Source organism: Chrysochloris asiatica, unplaced genomic scaffold (genome assembly GCF_000296735.1).
Source record: "Chrysochloris asiatica unplaced genomic scaffold, ChrAsi1.0 scaffold00136, whole genome shotgun sequence".
Classification (NCBI taxonomy): domain Eukaryota; kingdom Metazoa; phylum Chordata; class Mammalia; order Afrosoricida; family Chrysochloridae; genus Chrysochloris; species Chrysochloris asiatica.
This window is the reverse complement of record NW_006408654.1, coordinates 3,466,886-3,478,019: the sequence shown is the minus strand read 5'-3', so window position 1 is coordinate 3,478,019 and position 11,134 is coordinate 3,466,886. Positions and strand designations below refer to the sequence as shown.

At 42.0% G+C, this 11,134-nt stretch overlaps 1 pseudogene; it reads right to left on the bottom strand.

Moving 5' to 3' along the window:
• Positions 1-6,278: 6,278 nt before the first annotated feature.
• LOC102840127 overlaps positions 6,279-11,134 on the bottom strand; it is a 60,672-nt pseudogene continuing 55,816 nt past the window's right edge.

Genomic DNA, 11,134 nt, shown 5'->3' with positions numbered 1-11,134 from the left:
CCTTGCACAGGGTTTCCAAGGGTGTAAATCTTTACAGGAGCAGAAAGCCTCATCTTTCTCCCACAGAACAGCTGGTAGTTTCAAACTGCTGACCTTAAGGTTCGCAGCCCAATTCGTAACCACTATGCTACCAGAGCTCCTTACAAATGGCCAGTAAGCACATGAAAAGATGCTCAATATTATTACTCAAGAGGGAGCGCAGTGGCTCCATAGGATAAGCACTGTACTGTGAACCACAAGGTCCACAGCTCAAGCCTTCCAGCCTTTACACGGGAAAAAGATGAGACTTTCTGCTCCTGCAAATATTTAAAGCCTCAGAAACCCTATATAGGGTCACTATGGGTCGGAACCAACTCAATGGCACTTAACAACAATAACATCATTAGTCACTAAGGAAATGCATACCAAAGCTACTATGAAATACTACTTCACACCCATTGGTGGTGGTGGTGGTGTGCTGTGGAGTCTGTTCCGACTCATAGCGACCCTGCATAGGGGTTTCAAGGCTGAAAATCTTTATGGGAGCAGAAAGCCTCATTTTTCTCCTACAGAAAGGCTGGCAGACTATTTTTTTTAAAAAAGAGGAAAATAACAAAAGTTGACAAGGATTTGGAGAAATTAGAACCCTTATACACTGCTGGTGGGAATGTAAACTTGGCCGTATTGCTCAAACCAGAAATTAGGGAAGCTGAGATAGCATGGAAAATAACCCAAATGGAATTTGTGGTTATCGTAAGTTGCTGTCAAGTTGGTCCCAACTCATGGTGAACCCATGCACAACAGGCTTAGACTGTTTGGTTTATAGAGCTTTCATTGACCACTTTTTCGAAAGCAGATCACCAGGCTTTACTTCCTAGCCCATCTTAGTCTGGAAGTTCTGCTGAAACCTGCTCATTATCATAACAGCAAGGGGGTGGCTGCACTTGTGACACATTGACCAGGAATCAAGCCCAGGTCTTCCACATGGAAAGTGAGAACTCTACCGTGGAGCCACCATTGTCCCTCAATGGAATTTTACAGGAACGGAAATATTTCATTTGTTGTTGTTGTTATGTGCCGTAGAGTCGGTTCTGACTCATAGCAACCCTGTACAGGGTTTCCGAGGCTGTAAATCTTTATGGGAGCAGAAGCCTCATCTTTCTCCCATGGAACAGCTGGTAGTTTTGAACTGCTGACCTTGCGGTTCACGTTACCAGAGCTCCTTGAAATATTTCACTAGATTTGTACAAAAGGACTACACATAAATCATCTTGTTAAGTGCCGTTGAGTCAATTCCAACCCACAGCGACCCTGTATAGGATTTCTGAGTAGCAGCTGGTGAGTTTGAACCACCAACCCCATAGTTCAAACTGACTTTGCAGTCCAGCACATTAGCCCACAGTGCCACTCTAGGACTCCACATAAATAGTACTAATTGTAGTAAATTGCATTTTTACATAAATAAATAGTAGGAAATGTAATTTACTACAATTAGTATTTCTTTTTAACAATCTCACCAAAAATCAAGTCATTTTTCTCTTTGTGTTATCTGTTTGTAAGGGTTCTGCCTGCAAATATGTTCAACAGAATTCACAAGGTGTTTGGGGGCCAAATGTGGTATGTGTGTATGGAGGGGGACAAGGAAGTCCTTTGAAATTTGAGTTAGTATTGAAGAGTTTTTACATAAAATTCAGCATTTCTAGCTGAGAAGGTCCACCAACACTGGGTGACAAACCAGTGGAAGTGAGCTGCAAGGACCTTTTAGGAAAAGGGCTGTGCGCTCCTTAGCCACAACCTTCACCATCACCATTATTGTACACAAATGCACCACACTTGGCCTGCTTGTAGCCATTTGAGATTTCTATTTGTGATGTATGGAGTCCTGGTGTGGCACTGTAGGATAAGTACTGGACCCCAAGGCTGGTTTTAACCACAGGGTGGACAGTTCAAATTCACCGGCCGCTCCTTGGTGTTGGTGGTGGTAATCTGCAGTGGAGTTAGTTCCGACTCATAGCGACCCTGTACAGGGTTTCTGAGGCTGTAAATCTTTATGGGCACAAAAAGCCTTATCTTTCTCCCGCAGAACAGCTGGTAGTTTCGAACTGCTGACCTTGAGGTTAGCAGCCTGAATCGTAACCACTACCCTATCCAAGGTCCTTAATGACTCGACGGCCCTTATCAACTACAACTTGTGGTGTACAGTTGAAGGATTACTAGGTGTTATGGGTTGAATTGCATTTCCCCAAGATATGTATTTTAAATCCTAACCTCAATGCCTGTGGTTATTATCCCATTTGGAAATGAGTTCCCTCTGTTGTGTTAAGGAGACAGGATTAGTGTAGGGTGTATTTTGAGTAAAACTCTTTTGAGATATACTCATAAAGGAGATTAAGCAAGTGAACAGACAAGAGATAAGGAAAGAAAGATGCAAAAGCCATATGAAGAACTGTCAGGAACAAAAGCTAAAAGAATTAAGGACCTTCCTTAAGAGCCAACAGAACAAGTCTTCCCCTAGGGCCAGCACCCTGAATTCTGACTTCTAGCCTCCTAAACTGTGAGAAAATAAATGTGTTTGTTAAAGTCATCCATTTGTGGTATTTCTGTTATAGCAGCACTAGAGAGCTAAGTTACCAGGGGTGATGATCAAAACCTTTAATAACCAATGCCCCAGGCACCAGACCTGGCCAACTTATCTGTTGGGCACAAAAGGTCCAGTGCCTAGGGCCACAATACACTCAGGGCACCTCCCCCCTACACACACACACAAAAAAAAATTTTTTTTTTTTCAGCTTCTCTTAAACTAAGAAGAAAAAATGAAAATGGAGAGATTGGGACAAAGGTAGCTATTTAACAAAATGAGTAGCTGTGGTGCCTTTATATGCTGAAAAATAAACCACTGCTGTCTAGTTGATTCCAAGAACCTTAAGGAGTCATGGTGATTCAGTGGTGAAAGTGGTCATCTGCTAACCAAAAAGTCTGCAGTTAGAGCCTGAAGCAGGGTGGGTTCATTGGAAATCATCAGATCAATTAATTAAAATAAGGACCCTGTGTGAACGCAGCATGTCCAGTATGTCTGCTTGAACAAGTTAAATATAAACCTGCCCTAGATACAGGCACTTTCTCAGGTGGAGAGACTGTCTCACAAAAGCACATGTCCACATCCTGCAACCCACATCCTGGCACGCTGTAGTCATGCCCATTGTTCCCACACCTTTAAACTTCCTTAAAATTGTCTTTCAGAAACTCATGAGGCCAGAGCAAACTTGAATGTGATCCAGAGTTTGTACAGAATCTCCAACCCTAACCAAGATATAACCTTCCAGCAGGGGATGCTGTCAAATACATCTCATAATGATTGAAGATCAGCATCCCAGAAGCCTTGACAACAAAATCCATCTTGCAAGAAGCCTGTGCACACATCTACTTACCATAACCTCGCCAACTTGGCAAATTCCAGGTAGAACAGCCCACCTAGTTTCTTTGCTCTCCCATTTTTCTCATTCTCATAGTAAAAAGTATAATTGTCCTGTTTAAAATTTGCTCAAGTGAGACGTGCCACATTGTGTCTCCCCTTGTTACGGTACTTTCACTCTTACTAATAAATTCCTTGCTTGTATGATAATACTGTTTTCCTGCTTTGTGATTCTTACTTAATAGAAAAAGAACCTTTAATCTAGCAAAATGTCCTGTGACAAACCCACTAGAGATGCCAAGAGAGAAAGATGGAGCAGTCTGCTTCCATAAAGATTACAGCCTTGGAAACACTGTGGGGCAGTTCTACTCTGTCCTAAAACTAAAATCTCCTATATTATCCCAATTGACTGTTCCTACTTGGTAGTTGTCTGGAAGTCCTGGTGTGACACTGTGGGTTAATGTGCCAGACTGCAAAGCCATTTGAACTGCAAGGTCGGCGGTTCAAGCTCACTAGCTGCTCCTTGGAAACCCTATACAGGGTCACTATGGGTTGGAATAAACTCAACAACACTTAACAACAACAACACTTGATAGTTGTGTTAGTTATCTAGTGCTGCTGCTATAACAGAAATACCACAAGTGGATGACTTTGACAAACAGGAATTTATCCTCTCATAGTTTAGGAAGCTAAAAGTCCGAATTCAGAGTACAGCCTAGGGGGAGACAGTCTCTCTTTGTTGGCTCTGGGGAAAGGTCTTTGTCTTCTTTCAGCAGCTATTGGCCCAACATTCCTTGGAAATTTCAATGTATCTTAGCATTGATCTTCCAATGGATCTAGGAGCTTCACAGTTCAGGGATCTCAGGTCCAAAGCACTGGCTCTTCTCTCATGGTGGTAGTAGGGTTTGAACCACCAACCTTGTGGTTTGCAGTCCAGTGCTTATTCTACAGTGCCTTAACAGGACTCCACATACGTTGACACCTCCACTGGGGAATTGAACCATGGTCTCACGTGTGACAGGTTAGGATACTCACCACTAAACTAACAAGGATGTGTTCTGCTGTTGAGAATAGTACCCTAATTATTATCAATAAATTAACAAAACTTAGAATGGTCCATGTGGAATATTGTGGAACTGGGTATTCTTAAGTGAGTGTGGGTGTGTGCGTGAGTGTACGTTTCTGTGTGTGTGGAAACAAAGGTGTTTATGGAAAATCAGAAGAACCAGCAGAGGGCAGTAATCTCCTGGGGGAAACTTCACCTGCAGTCCAAAGGTAGACTTTGCCTGGACCAATCAGAGATATGGCCTTTCTTAATCTGTGATCTGTCCTTCTGCCTGTGGGAATCCCATGAAGATTGGACTCTTAAAACAAGACCAGGTAATATAAAAGACTGATGGAGAAAGCAGTTCTGAAAAGAAAATGGAACAACAACCTCCCTTAACAATTTCATTTGGTTATTATTAACAGAAACCCAAAATGACATCATTGAGTCTATCACAGAATATGGTATACCTTTCTTCTTTTTTTCCAAGATTTTTCTGTTCCCTCCACTTGACCTTGGATTTTCATGTTACATTTATTCTGAGGTATTGCCTTAGTTCTCTATTCTGTTATAACAGAAATACCACAGGTAGGTGGTTTTAAATAATAAAAATTTATTTCTCACCATTCAGGAGACAAGCAGTCTAAATTCAGGGCACCTGCTATAGGGAGATGTCCTTGTCTATTTCAATTTCTAGTAGCTGGAAATTCTTGGAGCCCCTGTTTTGTAGATTCATCTGCTTCCATCATCATCAGATAGCTTTGTGTCTATAATTCAGAAGGGGTTAAATTTGTATTGTTGTTGTTGTTGTTAAGTGCCATCAAATTAGTTCTGATTCAGAGCAACTCTATAGAGTTTCTGAGGAGTGGCTGGTGAGTTTGAACAGCCGACCTTGCAGTTTAAACTGACTTTTCCATATAGTGTTTATCCAACAGCGCCATATTGTGTCTATAATTCAGAAGGATTTAAATTTAGGGCACATTTTCTATTGATATGTCCTTGTTAGCATAACAAAAACCCTATTCCCAAAGAGGATTACAGCCATAGGTATCCAAAACCCATCATCACTGAGTTGACTCTGACTCATAAAAACTACCAAACAGAGAACAGAGTAAAACTGCCTCACAGGATTTCCAAGGCTGTGACCCTTACAAAAGCAGCTGCCACACCTTTTTCCCACAAAGCAGCTGGACCAAACTGTTTGTCTTTCAGTTAGCAACCAACTGCTTAACCATTGTGTCACCAGGGTTTCAGGTATATGAACTAAAATGCCAACACATTTTCAGGGACACAGTTCAATCCGTAGCAGGTATATTTTCTGTTGTTACTATAAATAGAATTCTTTTTTCTGTTATTTATATATATTATGGTGTGGCACTGTAGGATAAGCACAGGACTGCAAGGCCAGTTTGAACCATGAAGTTGGCAGTTCAAACTCACCAGTGGCTCCTCAGAAACCCTAATAGGGTCACTATGAATCGGAACCCACTCGATGGCACATAACAACAACAACAACAACAATAATTATTATGCACTGATTAATTTTGTGCCCAGCCTCCTTGCTGAGTTCTTTTATTCTTTGTAGAGTTGTTTTGTTTTGTTTTCAGTTGATTTTCTTGGACTTTGAGGTATATGATCATATCATTGTAAATAATGACAACAAATTTACCTTAACCTGTCCCCCTTGAAATGGTTGAACACCGACCATTTCTTTTTGGTACAGTGATTCTGTGTATTATTTCCATCTTCTTCTTCCTTTTTTTCAATGTTCAATTCTCATTAATGACCCCCATCTCCCTGAGGGGCAGACATAGGCAGCCAGGTGATGAACGACAATGGTGTTTACTTGAAGACCTTGCCTGGGTTGAAGCTTTTACCCATGTGCCGGAAGGCTCCCTCCCGGGAAAAGTACTCTCGCACCAGCGTCTGGGTCTCCTCGCTGGCCAGAATCCAGCTTCCGCCACGTGTAGAACTCGTAGTCCACCTGCCAATCTGGACTCAGCGGGAAGGCAAGCTCTTGGCCTCTGAAGACCTAGACCCCAGAGATGAAGCTGCTGCTGTTATCGGTTCCAAAGAGAATGACACTGGCGAAGGCATTCTTCCTCAGCTTGTCCAATCGTTGGAACATTCCGGTGATGAGGTTGCAGCTCATGAAGGTCAGGGTGAGCTCCTCGACGAAGTGGTACTCAGAATACCACAAAGACCAGCCATACTTATCAAAGTGCTCCCAGAAATACAGCAGTGCCACAGAGACCGTGTCCTCGTTGGAGTACTTGTGCTTAAATTCATCCAACACAAAGGTACTCTTGTGCAGGTGAGCAAAAAAAAGGGGTCCTTGGCCTTTGGCTCAGCAGCTAGTGCCTGCTCACATTCGTCCATCTCCTCCTCAGGGGCAGCAGTCGCGCCTTCTTCTCCACTTTCCGTTCAGCCTGGGCCTTCTGCTCCTCCCGCTGACCTTTCTCTTTCCATGGGGTGTCCTTCTTAGGCTGGCTATCGGCAAACTTTTTAGCGTTGAACTGAGCCCTCTTCTCACAGAGCTTCACCTCCTCCAAGACATCCCGGAACTGGGCTGGTTAACGCAGGTGAGGAACCAACGATTGGTATTGGGGAAGGCCTGACGAAAAGAAGGCTCTAGGACCTGTTTGTAGAGCCACAACAGGGTACAGACAGCTGTGATATCACCCAGTGTCACACATTCGCCCACCAGGAAAGTCCTCGTGTTCAAGTGAGCATCCAGCAGTTCCAGAATTCGTCTCACCTCCTCCTTGGCATTCTCTGTGGCCTGCTTGTTGTGATGCATGATGCCCAAGGTGGAGAACACCCAGGTACTGAAAGCTTTGTCAGCAAAGCTCACTCATTGCACCGCCTGAGCCACTGCCTCTGGAGTGCTCCTCATTGCTCACAATAGAAGACAATGGTGTTGCTTTCAAAGACGCAGAATCCATCATTACCCTCAAATGCTGGAACCTTGTCAGCAGGAAATTTGCGGAGAAATTCAGGGGTGCGGTTGGTTTGGCCTAAGTGGAAGTGGGGTGGTGTGGAGAGCCATGCAGACCTGAGCCCCGCTGTACTGAGCAGCAATGAGGGCCTTGAAGGCTCTCCAGTTTTCAGGATATGTGTACAGGGTTCCGGCCGCCAAGGTGATTCTGCAAAGAAAGGGGCTCCTTCCATCTTCTTTTGATGCTTTCTGCAATCGTTCAATATGCCCATGTTGTTATTGTTACGTGCCGTGGAGTTGGTTCCAACTCATAGCGCGCCTGTACAGGGTTTCCGAGGCTGTAAACCTTTACGGGAGCAGAAAGCCTCATCTTTCTCCTGTGGAACAGCTGGTAGTTTCGAACTGCTGACCCTGAGGTTAGCAGCCCAATTCGTAACCACTATGCTACCAGAGCTCCTGATTTTGCCCTTAGAATCCTTCAATATTGATAGTCGAGGCTTGAATCTTTTTTCAGTTCCCTCAGCTTGAGAAATGCTGCACATGTTCTTCCCTTTTGGTTTTCTAACTCCAGGTCTTTGCGCATTTTGTTAAAAATATGTGTCTCTGTCTTCTTGAATTGCCCTTTGAAACTTCCTATGCAGCTTTTTACCTCCTCATTTCTACAATTTGTTTTAGCATCTTCACTCTGGAGAGAAAGTTTCAGAGTCTCTTGTGACATCCATTTTGTCTTTCTCTTCTTTCTTATCTTCTTAATGACCATTTGCTTTCTTCCTGTATGATATTCTTGATGTCATCCCACAACTCTTCTGTTCTTTGATCTTCAGTGTCTAATACATCAAATCTGTTCTAAAGATTATATCTAAATGTAGGTGGAATATGTTCAAGATCATATTTTGGCTCTCGTGTACTTGTTTTAATTTTCTTCAGTTTCAGACTGAATTTGCATTTGGGCAATTTATGGCCGGTTTCACAGTCTGCCCCGGCCTTGTTTCAGATGATGATATGGAGCTTTTCTACAATCACTTTCCACAGATTTAGTCAATTTGATTTCTGTGTATCCCATCTGGTTAGGTGATATATATAGTCATCTTTTATGTTGTTTAAAAAGGTGTTTACAATGAAGAAGTTATTTGTCTTGCAAAATTCTCCAGCATCGTTTTTATCACCAAGGCCCTGTTTTCTAATGACTGACACTTCTTTTCTGTTTCCAGCCTTTGCATTCCAATCACCAGTAATGTTCAATACATTTTGATTGCATGTTTGATCAATTTCAGATTGAAGAAGTTGGTAGAATTCTTCAATTTCATCATCACTGGTTTTGGTGGTTGATGTGTAAATTTGAATAGTAGTGGTATTTACTGGTCTTCCTTGTTATTGTTAAGTGCCGTCAAGTCAGTTCTGACTCATGATGGTGTTGGTGTGCCATGGAGTCAGTTCCAACTCATAGAGAACCTAGTATAGGGTTTCCAAAGAATGGCTGCTGAGTTTGAGCCACCAACCTCATGGTTCAAACAACCTTGCAGTCCAGTGCTTTATCCCACAGCGCCACACCATGACTCTGACCTTCCTTGGAATATGCTATTCTTGGCATAAGGATATTATCTTATCACAGACAGCATTGTACTTCAAAGACAGACCTAGAAATGTTCTTTTTGATGATGAATACAATGCCATTCCCATCATAGTAAACCATGTGATTGTCAGATTCAAAATGGCCAGTACCAGCCCATTTCAGCTCACTAATGCCTAGATTATTGATGTTTATGCATTCTACTACATTTTTCACAATATCCAACTTTCCTAGATTCATACTTTGAACATTTCATGTTTATTAACGAATATTTACATCTGTTTCTCTTCATTTAGAGTTGTGCTCCATCATCAAATGAAGGTCCTGAAGGCTTTACTCCATTTGTGCCATCACAGTCAACTCTACTTTGATGAGGCAGCACTTCCTTGTTGTATTTTGAGTGTCTTTCAACCTGAAGGGCTCATCTTCTAGCACTATATCTGACAATACTCTGGTGTTCATTATCATATTTCAATATTCAATATTCTGGTGCTGACAGTGTTCTGCTGCTATTCATAAGGTTTTCAGTGACTAAATATTCGAAGTAGTCTGTCTCTCCTTCTTCCTAGTCTTTCTTAGTCTGGAAGCTCAGCTGAAACCTGTCCACCATGGGTGATCCTACTGGTATTTAAAATACCCATGGTATAGCTTCCAGAATCACAGCAGTATGCAAGCCACCACAATATGACAAACTGACAGACTAGTGATGAATTCTAGCTCTACTACTTTCCTTTTATAACACCTTTGGGGTTACATCGGGCACATCAGGAAAATCCAGAATTATCTCCCTACCTCAAGATGCTTAACTTAATCACATATACAAGTCCTTTCTGCCTCGCCAGGTAACATATTCTCAGGATTTAGAGATTAAGATGTGGGTATCTTTGGAGGGCCATTATTTTGCTGACTACAGATCTATAATGGACTTTCTGTCTGGCAGGGTACAATTTTGATTCCAGAAGAAAATTGACAAAGGAATAATCTTAATACATGCAGTCATGTTAGTAAATTGAGTTCTGAAATTATTGCTGGGAACTCTGCAGGTGGAAGGTATGGATCCAGTAAAAATAGACAGGACCCTGTTGTCAAAGGGCTCAAAGGGCAACAAAAGATGCAGATGTGTCACAATAAAAGTAATGAATGAAGTCTGAAATTTTAATCTGGTTTGTTCACTGTCCTATCCATAATGCTTAGAACAGACCAGAGTGAGCATAAAACAGACACTTGTTATTTTTAAGTGCCATTGAGTTTGTTCCAACTCATAGTGACCCTATACGGGGTTTCCAAAGAGTAGCTGGTGAGTTTGAACCACCAACTTTGCAGTCCAGTGCTTATCCTACAGCACCACACCAGGACACTTGAGACAAATGGCACTGCTTGAGAAGAGGCAGGAAGGACCTCATGAAGGATGCTGAAAAGGTTTTAGGAGGTTCTGTCCAGTTCTCAAGATTTCACTTTGATCTAACTCCCAAGAGCTCTAAAAGCTGCTCAGAGAGCAAGATGGAGACCTTACCACAATATTGGCCCATTTAAAGACAATTCAAACTACACTCATGTGATGCAGTTTGAAAAATCTCCCATCACAGACAGATTTTGAAATAATCTGAGTCGTTTCTTATCCCCAATTAAAAAAAAATTTTTTTTAATTGTGTAAATACCATCGTTTATGTCATTTACTATTCTGCCACATGGCAGCACTGTTACAGTTGGTAAACAAAAACACCAACCATAAGTTTTAGGTAGCCTGTAAACACACACGCAATTTCTGTGAATGATTTTGGTGCTCTTTCTACATTCATTGTTATAATTTTAAAAACCTCTTTACTTCCCTGTCTTTATCAACCAAGTTGTTTTTTGCTTTTTTAAGTGATGGACCTGATGCTGAAACACATGTTCAAAAACAACTTATAAGTGGAAGCCAACTACGATTAAAAAAACCCACAGTGAATTGTGCTGTTGAATTAGGAAAGAGGCGTGTAAAATATTGGAGATAATAAAAATATTAGTGATGGTATTATTGAAGATTATTTCTCTGGAGTCAGGTTTGTTTTGCTTCTCAGTAGAATGGAATCTCCAGGAGATCACGGAACCAGCTGAATCCAAGCACCTATCACCATGCCTGGCACCACAATTGGGGCAGATTACCCAATAATCACCACCACTCGTCTGTCAGTTTGTCATATTGTGGTG